This window comes from Gossypium hirsutum, chromosome A06 (assembly GCF_007990345.1).
Source record: "Gossypium hirsutum isolate 1008001.06 chromosome A06, Gossypium_hirsutum_v2.1, whole genome shotgun sequence".
Classification (NCBI taxonomy): Eukaryota; Viridiplantae; Streptophyta; class Magnoliopsida; order Malvales; family Malvaceae; genus Gossypium; species Gossypium hirsutum.
In genome coordinates this window covers 58,466,812-58,477,271 of record NC_053429.1, presented here as the reverse complement: position 1 = coordinate 58,477,271, position 10,460 = coordinate 58,466,812, and the positions used below count along the sequence as shown (strand labels likewise).

The window sequence follows — 10,460 nt, the reverse complement described above, 5'->3', positions numbered from 1 at the left end:
CATTGTGACTCGATCCCATTTCCACTCGGGTATCATGATCGGCTGGAGTAATCCCGAAGGCACTTGATGTTCCGCTTTCACTTGTTGACATATTAAACATCTCGAAACAAAGTCAGAGATGTCCCGTTTCATACCATGCCACCAAAATTGACGTTTCAAATCGTTGTACATTTTCGTACTCCCCGGGTGAATTGACATTCGGCTACAATGGGCTTCGTTCAGAATCATCGAAATGAGTTCCGAATTCTTGGAACACACAACCGATTTCTGAACCTCAAACAATTATCGTCGTCAATTTGAAACTCTGATCCCTCGTTCGGAAAACACTCAGCCCGTTTTGCAACCAATTCATCATCGACTTTCTGAGCTTCACGAATTTGGTGAGTCAATAATGGTTTAGCTTTTAATTCAGCTACTAACACATTGTCTGGTAGAACAGACAAATGCACGTTCATCGCTCGCAAGCAAACAATGACTTCCGGCTTAAGGCGTCTGCAACCACGTTAGCCTTTCCCGGGTGGTAATCAATGACAAGCTCGTAATCTTTCAATAACTCAAGCCAACGTCTTGTCGCAGATTCAAGTCTCGTTGAGTCATCAAATATTTGAGACTTTTGTGGTCCGAAAATACATGGCACTTCTCACCAAACAGATAATGTCGCCATATTTTTAAAGCAAACACGATGGCAGCTAGTTCGAGATCATGGGTCGGATAATTCCTCTCGTGTGGCTTCAATTGTCTCGACGCATAGGCCACGACTCGACCTTCTTGCATCAATACGCAACCCAACCCAAGTAGGGATGCGTCACTATAGATGACAAACTCTTTACCCGATTCGGGTTGCACCAAAATTGGAGCTTCAGTCAAATGAGTTTTCAGTTGGTCGAAACTTTTCTGACATTTCTCCGTCCACTCGAACTTAACATCCTTTTGAAGTAGCTTCGTCATTGGTGTGGCTATCATCGAGAAACCTTTCACAAATCGTCGGTAATAACCGGCGAGCCCCAAAAAGCTCCGAACTTCAGTAACATTTCTCGGAGGTTTCCAGTCAAGTATGGCTGAAATTTTGTTCGGGTCAACTCGAATACCCGACGCGGATACCACATGACCCAAGAAGCTAACCTCTCTTAACCAGAACTCACACTTACTGAACTTAGCATATAACTGCTTATCCCGTAAAATTTGCAACACTAGTCTCAGGTGCTCAGCATGTTCGGTCTCATCTCTTGAATAGACCAAGATGTCATCAATAAACACAACTACGAACCGATCCAAATATGGTCTGAAGATCCGATTCATCAAATCCATAAATACTGCCGGGGCATTAGTGAGCCCAAACGGCATCACTAAGAATTCGTAGTGACCGTACCTCGTTCTGAAAGCAGTTTTGGGTACGTCTGAATCTCGAATCCGCAACTGATAATAACCCGATCTCAAATCTATTTTTGAGAACACTGAGGCCCCCTTTAGTTGATCAAACAAATCATCGATACGCGGTAGTGGGTATTTATTCTTTATCGTCACTTTATTCAGTTGACGATAGTCAATGCACAACCTCATGGTTCCGTCCTTCTTTTTCACGAACAATACTGGTGCACCCCAAGGTGAGAAACTTGGCCGAGCGAAACCTCTATCTGTCAATTCTTGCAGCTGAGCTTTCAACTCTTTTAACTCAGTTGGTGCCATACGATACGGAGCTATCGAAATCGGCGTAGTCCCAGGTATAAGCTCAATACCAAACTCTATCTCCCGAACAGGTGGTAAACCCGGCAATTCTTCAGGAAAAACATCCGGGTATTCACAAACCACCGGCACAGATTCGGGTTTCTTTTCTAATTCTTTGTCATCAAGCACATATGCAAGGTATGCTTCGCACCCTTTTCTCACATATTTCTGTGCCAACATTGCTGATATTACAGCTGGTATCCCCTCCAAGTCCGCGGACTCAATTCGGACTACTTCGTTATTTGCGCACCTCAAATCAATAGTCTTGCTCTTGCAATTCACAACCGCATCATGCACGGTCAACCAATCCAACCCAAGGATAATATCAAATTCATCAAACGGCAAAAGCATCAAGTCCGCTGGAAAACAGGAACCTCGAATTGCTAGGGGACATTTCTTACACACTTTGTCGACAAGTACATAACGACCCAAGGGATTTGACACCCGAATTACAAACTCAGTAGACTCAATAGGTAAAGTCTTACTGGATGCTAAGGTTTCACATATGTAAGAATGAGTAGAACCGGGGTCAATCAAAGCAATTACATTAGTATCAAAGAGAGTAAAAGTACCGGTAATAACATCAGGCGAAGAAGCATCCTCGCGGGCACGTATAGCATATGCTCTAGCAGGTGCACTAGCCTCGGATCTGGTCGTAGCATCTCTAGATCCTCTCTGACCACCACTAGCATTGCCCATATTTCTAGATGGTCTACCTCGAGCAGTGGTAGCACCCGGTCTCCCACTCTGATTCACATTCTGTTCAGACAGCCTCGGGCAATCTTTAATGAAGTGGTCCACTGATCCGCACTTGTAACAGGAGCGGTCATGGAATCTACAGCTCCCCAAATGCCATTTACCGCAATGTCGACATTCCGTTCGGCCTCGACGTTCATTCCCAACACTGGCGACTGAAGTGCCTCGTGTACCCACAGGGGGTCGATCACGATCTCGTCTAAAAAGGCCCGAAGTGCTTTTAGACCGGCCCACATCATCTCGAAATTTCTTCGATGCCTGTTGATGAGACTTTCCCGAGAATCTTTTACGAAACTCCCCGGTTCCCACCTCAACTTTTTGTTTTTCCTTTCTAAGCTCTTCGGCTTTACAAGCTCGCTCGACAAGTACTACGAACTCTCGTATCTCAAGAATGCCAACGAACATTTTTATATCTTCATTCAGCCCATCTTCGAAGCGTTTACACATAACAGCCTCGGACGAAACACATTCCCGAGCGTATCTACTAAGTCTAACAAATTTTCGCTCGTAATCAGTAACTGACATAGAACCTTGCTTAAGCTCAAGAAATTCCTTCCGTTTTTGATCAACAAATCTCTGACTGATATACTTTTTCCGAAACTCAGTTTGGAAAAACTCCCAAGTTACTTGCTCCCTGGGCACGACAGAAGTCAGAGTACTCCACCAATAGTAGGCAGAATCACGTAGCAAGGAGATAGCACACTTTAGACATTCATCGGGTGTACAAGATAGCTCATCGAGTACCCGGATAGTGTTGTCCAACCAAAATTCAGCTCGCTCGGCATCGTCGCTATCCGTAGCTTTAAATTCAGTAGCCCCATGTTTTCGGATTCGGTCAACTGGGGGCTTATTTGACCTTATTTGGTCAGTTACCGGAGGTATTGTAGGTGCGGGGGTAGTATTTGTCGGGAATGGGGGTTGTGGAACAGCCGTATTAGTTCGAATGTATTGGTTGAACCAATCATTCATCACGCTATAGAAAGCTTGTCTAGCTTCATCGTTCGGGTTACTCGCATTAGGTTGAGAGTCCACCGGCGCTGTCCCTTGTGCGGGAGCAGGCGCTACACTCTCAAGATCATCAGCTACCGCTCGGTTGGGATCGGGATCCATTACTATAAATAAACACATTTGCAAATGTCAGAAATCACCACACTATCAATTAATCACATAAAATGGCATGTATAGCTAGACCCCAACACATTACGGTAGTCCTAGAATCGACTAAACCGTAGCTCTGATACCACTAAATTGTAACACCCCGAACCCGGGACCGACACCGGAGTCGGACACGAGATGTTAACAAACTTTGAAAAAAATTTTTCCAGACACTGCCCAGTCTGAGTACTAGTCGCTTCAAAAATCATATCTTGAGTTTCACAACTCAAAAATCAGTTTTGTGATTTTTCCCTGAAACTAGACTCATGTCCCCACCTATGGATTTTTTTCTAGAATTTTGGTTGGGCCAACTAGTACAGTTTATTAGTCAAAGTCTCCCATGTTACAGGGGTCGACTACACTGACCTTTTCCCATTACGACTGGGATATCTCTCTGCACAGAGCTTCAATACTGATGCCGTTTGTTTCTATGGAAACTAGACTCAGAGAGGAATCCATACATATATGGTATGACCCCTAATTATCTCTGGTCAATTTATAGTGAATTTCCAAAGGCGGAACAGTGAATCCAGAAACTGTTCTGGCCCTGTTCCACAAGAACCGGAATATCTCTTTCTGTACTGTTCCTATAATTGTTTCGTTACTTCCATATGAAAGTAGATTCATCAAGGTTTGATTACATAATTTATTCACTATTTAATTCCACTCCTACGAATTTATGTGATTTTTCAATTCTACACCACTGTTGCTGTCAAAATCTGTTTTCAAGATAAACTTTACCTATTTTGTGGTCACCATGGACCAACTAGAATTTTGCCCTACATAGGTCCACATGTGATCATATTTAGCCATTCCAATGGCTGATCATTAGCCCAACACTTCCATTTCAAACCATAGTCACATCATGAAACCATATATATACATACATACACACAAATGGTCTAATGCCATACTCCACTTTTACAAGCCATTTTCGCATGGCTTTACACACATACATCACAAAAGAACTTAAACAATAGGGGGTAGTCCTATACATGCCATATCCAGAGTTCAACTAAAGGAGTACCAAAAGAGCTTGATAGTGTAGATGACTTCGACTTCGCTGATCCCGAATCCGATAGCTAACGAACAAAATCTATAAAACAGAGAGCCAAAGCAACCGGGTAAGCATTTAAAGCTTAGTAAGTCTCAAGTAATGAAATCGGCTTTGACTACAGTATTACATTCACATAGTTAACTAAATCACTTTATTAACACACATTCTCATACTCATACTTACTTCACACTTCACCCACATAGGTACACAAGGTATCAACCTTTATAAAAGCCGAGAATTCGTTAGCCGATCGCACGAATACCATTTAAAACAAACCGACTTTCCAATGCACATGCAAACATACCTTATCATTCGGGTTGGTCAAGCATAATTATTAAATTAGTTACAGCACAAAATGCTCACATTCAACCCAAGTTTCTTCGGTATTTAACCGAATGCAACCGCAAACACATTTGCCTTCGGGTCTTAGCCCGGACATATCAACTCGCATAATTGCCTTCGGGTCTTAGCCCGGATATATCATCTCGCATAATTGCCTTCGGGTTTTAGCCCGGATATATCATCTCGCATAATTGCCTTCGGGTCATAGCCCGGATATATTATCTCGCATAATTGCCTTCGGGTCATAGCCCGGATATATCAACTCGCATAATTGCCTTCGGGTCATAGCCGGATATATTATCTCGCATAATTGCCTTCGGTCATAGCCGGATATATCAACTCGCATAATTGCCTTCGGGTCTTAGCCCGGATATATCAACTCGCATAATTGCCTTCGGGTCATAGCCCGGATATATTCCAATGCTCATGCACACATATATCAATAATCATAACACATCCATATCATTTCTTCGTTACTAAGGCTCAAACACAAAACATTTATTAAATCTTTCAAATTTCGGCTCGATAGCCACACACAAAGAGCATGATTTCAATTGGCTTTATAACATAGTCTCTATGCACATTCGACTATCCGTCATAATATGACTAACCATTTCAATATAATTCAAGTAGGGTCATTACTCGAAGACTTACCTCAAATGTCGTCGAACGACTTCAACGGCTATTCAATTACTTTTTCCTTCCCTTTATCGGATCTAGTTCCCCTTTGCTCTTGAGCTTAAGTTCAACAAAAATTAAAATAGTCATTAATCGACTATTCAAATATTACTTTCCGAATAATATTATATATATTGATCCGACTTTCACACACATAGATTATAGCAAGCTTTATATTAATCAATAAATAATTCATCGGCAAACTTTCATTAATGTTTACAACAAAATCACATATTCACTACGAGCTGTTTTCCTGAGCAGTAGTTACTAAATTACTTATAACTGGAGCTACTAAACTCCAAATCACTTGCCGTTAATTTTCCCTGAATATAGACTCGTATATCTTCCATCCATAAATTTTTCAGAATTTTAGGCTTGGCCAATCAATACCAGATTTTTCTTAAAGTTTCCCCTATTTCACTGTTTGACTATTCTGACCACTCTTCACTACGAATCCAATTTCTCACTTTACAGAATTCCAAATGTGTTGTATTTAATCTCATTTGAAACTAGACTCATTAAGGAGTCTAAGCATATAAATTTTATCTTATAATCATTTTTGTACAATTTATAATGATTTTCTAAAAACAGAACAGGGAATCCAGCAGTCATTTTGACTCAGCCCCATAATACTTCAAATATCTCTAGATCGGTAACTCCTTTGTTTCTATAGTTTCTTTTGTAAGAAAATAGACCCTTGAAGCTTTAATGACATAATTCACTCAGCTTCTAATTCAACTCCTACAAATTATGGCGATTTTCGAAAATCACCTTACTACTGCTGTCCCAAGTAGAGTACTACCAATTCACCATATATCAACCATTTCATATAGGTTTCTTCTAAACTAATAATAACCGAACCATTTAGTCAAGCTTAAGGCTGATTCTATTTTGTTCATGTTAAGGTCACACCTCCCTTAAAAGAAATTCCAGCCTTCTTAACTTTAATTAGCTACTACCCATTCTTTAAACATTAAACACAATGCACTTAACAATTAAACCTCTATACCGAATTTGCTCACACAATAGTCCTTGACCGAAAGTTCTTAGACTCTAGCTACCCTAATGTCATTCCTTGAAGCACATCCGAATACATATATTTTTCTTTCTCTCTAAACTAGATTCGGCAACCCCATAAGCCATATTAACCTTAACTTTCAAGCTAGAACACTTAACAATTTAACACATCCAACCTAACTATCCATCTAATGTCATCAAAACTTCTACTAAAAATTTTAAGCTCCTAGGCCGAAATTCAACCCTCATAATAACCTAACTTCAATCCAAGATTCAAGTAGCTTTTAAACCAAACCTCCAAATTATGCATGCATTTTCAAGAGTGGCATAAAACATACCTTTTTGTATCAAAACACCTTAGCCGAAATTCAACAAGAGTTTTTCTTCTTTCTTTCTTCTAGTTTCGGCAATGGAGGAGTAAGGATGAGTCACTTTGGTTTCTCCTCCCACTTCTCATTATATTATTTCCTTCCATACTATAATTCCTTTAATATCAATTATTAAATCCTTTGTTAATACAAAATTATTTTAATTTTTGAATTAGTGGAGCATATTCCTTCCTTGGCCGGCCACCATGTTTATCATGGGTAAATTGACATGCAAAACCCCTCCTTTCAATGCATGTACTATTAGACCATTGTAAAATTAACCTCTCACTTTCCAACAAAGTTTCATATAAGTCCATATAAATAAATTCACATAAAGATGATCAAATTAATGCATGAGACTTTCACACATGCATTTACTCACTTCATAAACACAGAATATAACTTTTAATTATTTTCTTAACTCGGTTTTGTGGTCCCGAAACCACTTCCCGACTAGGGTCAATTTAGGGCTGTCACAATATAGGTTAGGCGTGTTACAGAATTTGTTAAGCCCCTATCCTTTTGATAATGTGTAAGTATTGAAGATTCCCTGTTTTAGGACGATCTAACGTTACAGTTTATTGTGCATTCGTGAAGTGATATTCATAAATCTCGGATACATACCCCACTTTTTGGTAGAGTGCTTTTTGGACAGTTGAGTAGGTAAGTATTTTACTTTATCACTAAAATGAGAGTTATTCATTAAAATAACTTTATTCTAATGCGATACGAATTTTTTTTATACCTAAGGACTCAAGAATCGATCTCCTCTTGTAGAGTTGGAAATGGAGTTGTTATCCTTGGAATTTGTGAAATTTGGTGTGAGGATCTATCTTGTTAAAATATATGGTATCATTGTTAATCATAAAAATGTAAAAAAATTAAATAACTGTTTAAGAAAAATCTAAAAAGTGAAAATGGATGAATACACTAAGTATTTAGATGTATTGATAAAATCCGTTAAAAAGGATTCCAAGTAAGTGATTTTGAAACTTCAGATATGTGATATTATGTATGTGATTATGCGATTTTCTGTTACACGTGTTCATATATGTTTTCCTGATACTCATGTAACATGATATATTTCATTATTGGATATGCATGTAAAATAAACATGCCACTGATTTGAATATTCTGATTTGCATGTTAAACATGCTATTATTCTGATTCCGATTCACATGTTAAGCATGCTATTATTCTGATTTTTGATTCACATGTTAAGCATGCTGCTATACTGATTTTGATTTGCATGTAAAGTATGCCTACTGAATATTCTATTCTGTATGCCATATCACATGCATGGGGTTGGGATATGAATGTACGAAGGAAGTTTTTGCAGTTTAATTGGATATTTATATTAGTAAGACATCATTGCCAGGCAACCCAGGATGGCATCATTGTCGGGGAACCCGAGATGACTTAATTGGCAGTATACCCATAATATTTATTTGGCAGCTTGACGGCAATATATGGTAGCTTGACCACAAGATTCTGTATCTGGTAGCTTGACTGCATTATCAGGTGACTTGTCAACATAATTGGTGTGTTAGTGGATGGACGAGTTCTGTGGAACTCATTGTGGTGTGTAGCGAAGATGACTAGGAAATGTTTTCTGAAAATATGCATTGTTTTTGAAAAAGCATTGCATCGATATCATTGCTATGCATATTGATAGATGTGATTTTGTTACTGTATATTTTTGAATATGTGATCTATTATACTGAATGAGTTTCTGTTTTATTTTCTGTTTCTATGCAAATTGAACCACATTGGGCTTTAAAAGCTCACCCCTTTGAGTTTCTGATTTTCCTCAGATAATAATCGAGGTTAGGACATGGGCTCAGCTTATGGAGGATATTTTTCTCAAATAAATTATCATACATTAATACTTGGTATTTTGGGATTTTTTTTTGTTACTTTTGGACTAAGGTTTAGGACATTTCATTTGGTATTTGGGTTTTTGGATGATTATGCATGATTGAATTTTTAAAACTATCACTTAAATTGATTTATAAACTTGGTAAGAAAAACTAGATTTTTCAACCTAAGCGACAACTCAACTCAATGTTGATATTTCAAATATAAAACTTTGTTTCTGGAAACTCAACATTATTTTCTCATTAAATTGGTATTTGACAAGACATACTTTGTTTCTGGAAAATCAACATTTTTTTCTTATTAAATTGGTATTTGACAAGACATGTCCAAATTCTGATTTCAAATCAACAAGAGAGAGTTAGCTAAGATATTTTTTGTTTCGACAATTTTGAAACATGATGTTCTCTGTAAAACTTTGAAACTAGAGTTTTCTAAAGATAATCAATTTTGACAAATTCTTTCCAAAAGATTACATGTAGATACTATTTTCTTTTTCTCAAGCAAGTCAAAATGATAATTTTTAAATAACAAAGTTAGTCAAGAGAAATAGTTAAATGATTTTCTGTGCCATTACCATGGCTAATGTGATCTTCAAGATTTAGCTATAATGTCTAGGTCAGGTCTAGGGGGTTACAGAGCAAGTTTTTGGCAAAGTATTTTCCATCGAGCAAGACCATGAAACTTCGGATGGACATTACAAATTTTTGACAATTGGAAAGAGAGTCATTATACGAGGCTTGGGAGTGCTTCAAATTAATGTTATGCAAGTGTCCATACCATGGTTTACAAGATTGGTTGTGATCTACCATGAATTACAATATTATTTACATCCTTTTTACACATAACTTTTGTAACAGTCCGATTTAGACCCTAGTCGAAATAGTGGTTTCGGGACCACAATTCTGAGTCATAAAAATATTTTAATATTATTTTCTGTGCTTATAATATGTGAATTTACATCTGTGAAAGTTTAGTATGAAAATTAGATCATTTGTGTGCTTAATTTAATAAAAGGATCTAACTGCATAAAATGTAAAAGTTGGCTGCTGTTTGTTAAAGTGCTTAATTGATTTGTGTTATTAAAGGAGAGGTCCTTATGATGCAATTAGACCATTGAAAGCATGAATGGACAATTATGGCCTTAATATAATGGTTTATTAAATGGTTTAATAAAATGGCGAAATTGGTATTTAGTATATTATGTTAATTAAATTAATCAAAAGCATGAAAATCAAGGCATTATCATTCACCATTGCCGAAAATTAAAAGAAAGAAAAGCTCTCTCATCCAACTAGGGTTTCAACACTTGTTTTGACTAAATAGGTATGTGTTTTTGACTGATTTTTTTTATAATTTCTATGTTTCTGTGATTGTTGCTTAGAGTTCTATCAAGCCCATGTTTGAATTTTTGATTTTTTTGATGATTTTAAGTTATGCCCTTGTTGATAATGTGAGCTTTGTGAAGTTGGATGATAGTAAGTGAA

The 10,460-nt window shown here is 37.8% G+C and overlaps 1 non-coding gene across 1 annotated transcript; it reads right to left on the bottom strand.

Annotated features, from left to right (window-relative positions):
* Positions 1 to 9,654: 9,654 nt before the first annotated feature.
* Positions 9,655 to 9,761, bottom strand: LOC121231212 (small nucleolar RNA R71). Its single transcript, XR_005929278.1, has one exon. It is a non-coding gene; the product is annotated as a small nucleolar RNA R71 (small nucleolar RNA).
* Positions 9,762 to 10,460: the final 699 nt, after the last annotated feature.